This window comes from Pyxicephalus adspersus, chromosome 6, assembly GCF_032062135.1.
Source record: "Pyxicephalus adspersus chromosome 6, UCB_Pads_2.0, whole genome shotgun sequence".
NCBI lineage: Eukaryota > Metazoa > Chordata > Amphibia > Anura > Pyxicephalidae > Pyxicephalus > Pyxicephalus adspersus.
This window is the reverse complement of record NC_092863.1, coordinates 6542927-6545532: the sequence shown is the minus strand read 5'-3', so window position 1 is coordinate 6545532 and position 2606 is coordinate 6542927. Positions and strand designations below refer to the sequence as shown.

Genomic DNA, 2606 nt, shown 5'->3' with positions numbered 1-2606 from the left:
ACCACCCGGCTATAGCTTCCTACCACCCGGCTGAAAAAATTTTCTGGGGAGAACACTGCATTCGTTTCCAGCGATATTTATTGCACGTAGCCTAACAGAGCCTCTTTAAAAGGAAAACCATCACTATCGCAAGTATCTTGTACACCTCACCCTTTGATTACTATATATTCACCTCTCCAGAATGTTTTCACTGCACCTGCCAATAAAATACCCGGTGTTGAAACGCGTGACATCACCTGCTTCTTTATGTGACATAGTTTGAGACTAGCAATTACTTATTTAAAAGCAGGTCCCAGGCTCCCTTATATACAGAAGAACTAGATGTTTTTCAGGAAAAGCCATGGTGAAAGAGGTGACATGTATAGTTGTTAGGGGGGCACTTTGACAATGTTTCATAAAAGTGACCCTGTCATTAGAAAAGCTGTTATACTTGCCTCTCTGGTGAACCTTTGTTCTATTGAAATGCTGCCTCTTCAGATTCTTCCTTTCAGGTTTGTTGGATGTTAGGGGACACACGCATTTGACATACATAGAAGTGTAGTTGCTATTAGGTTTGATCATGGCCATAGTGCTTGAATACACAGAACTGTTAAATAACTCCTCTATTGTAAGTAAACTCTGGATTTATATAAGCTATTGACTAGGTCAAAGATGATGGATCCACTGGGCAAATCATCAAGGACAAGTCACAATTTGCTTATAGTATCTATCAGTATATCTTGATTTTATAACTTATGATTTGTTACTCAGTGTTTGAATTTCCCAGAATTGTGACAAGCTTACGTTAAACCAAATAATTGCTTCCTTTTCATTACCCGGTGCACAGAAAAGAAACTTCATGTACCAGCCATAAACTAAACATTTCCCAGAGAGCTGAAGGGAGAAATTGAAGAACACATATTTGAAGTTCTTTTACTTTACTTTCAGTGACTGTAAAAAACATTTCCTGCATTGCAAGACGCTAATATTAAATTCTAATTATATATATTTTAACAAAAATATTAACACAATTGCCTACTTGTTGTAAACGGCTGGTCTGACAATTCTGCATGCAATTACTATACTATTTCACTATATAATATATATACATATATACACTATAAAATATATATACAAAGGTTGGATGCATTCAGGGAGTAAAGCAGAATGTTTTTCACAGTACTGTCCGTTTACCATTTATTGCAATTGTTCCTTTATTGTCTAATCAGCAAATTGAGGAGATGTAATTTAGTGACCAAACTCCATTGTTTAACTGCATAAGGGAAAATTGTAGTTTAAAGAATAAAAAAAGTATAAACAAAATGACAAATATCTTGGCAAATACGACAGCAACATGCCTAATTAACAATGTAGTTGGCTAGTTGCCTGGGCTTTGACCTCATATTGTATATATTGTAGTTGATCTGAACCCTAACATAAACAAATTGGCATTTTATCCAATTTTGTTTTATTTGCACCATTTATTTTATCCAATATTTATTTTATTTGCCCAATTATCTAGCTGCAGAGTGGTCCCTGAATCAAGCAATCCTTCATGGCTGGCAGCTTGCGCTTGGCTTTTAAAGAACCACAGTTTGCATGTATGACAGCTGGTGGCAATAAGTGGTACAGTACCATTCACTTCCACCCCCATTTATTTTCAATGGTCTGCTGGAGTTAGAAGCTACTCATACCATCTCACTGACATGAGGAAGTAACCGCACCACAACTTCAAGGCCAGTCTCATACTAGCCTAATACCTGTGATCTCCCCCAGGAAAATATATATATTAAAGCGTGACAACTCAGGAGCACAACTGAAAGAAAGTTGTCAGCCCATGTCAGGAACAAGGGCCTACATGGCAGGATCACTAGGTATTATAAAAGGGAAACCTGCTCTGATAATTCCTAGGACAGAATTAGTGGCTCATTGGTTAGTGCTCTGGGTCCCAAGTCCGACTCTTGACCAGGACACTATCTGTATTCCCCGTGATTGCATGGGTTTCCTCCCACATTCCAAAAACATGAAGTTAGGTTAATTGTCTTCCCCCCAAAATTGCCCTTAGACTGTAGTAAAGACATAAAACTATGGTAGAGACATTAGATTGTGAGCACCTTTGAGGGACAGCTAGTGACATGACTATGGACTTTGTACAGCGCTGTGTAATATGTCAGCACTATATAAATACTGTAATATATATATGTATATATGTATATATATATAGTGTACCTTTGCAGTATGGCAAGATGTGGCACTAAGAATGTCAATTTATACCTAAGCATCCAGGGCAGAGCTGCCTTTATTTATTCTTAGATTGTAAGCTCCTTTGGCCAAGGTCCTCTCCTCCTGTGTCATTGTCATTTGCAACTCCTATTTAGTGTACAGCACTGGGTTATATTTTGGTGCTTTTTAAATTTTAGTAAATATTTTATATAGCTTTTTATTTAGACATCCTTCCTAAATGTTGACTAACCCTGTTACCTGGCACCGTTGACAAAAAATGTGTCATTTACATACCGTAAGGTTTGTGTCAGAGATAGAATTTTCAGTTTCGGTGACGAGCCCTGCACGATATCCTCTGTTAGAACTGCCATGAGCAAGCTTTTAAGAATATACAGTTTTTTTCT

At 37.4% G+C, this 2606-nt stretch overlaps 1 long non-coding RNA gene across 1 annotated transcript in view; it reads right to left on the bottom strand.

Moving 5' to 3' along the window:
• LOC140332999 (uncharacterized) overlaps positions 1 to 2606 on the bottom strand; it is a 14831-nt gene extending 12225 nt beyond the window's left edge. The window contains exon 1 of the long non-coding RNA XR_011921266.1: positions 2497 to 2606. This is a non-coding gene — a long non-coding RNA (uncharacterized lncRNA). The remainder of the gene's footprint in view (positions 1 to 2496) is intronic.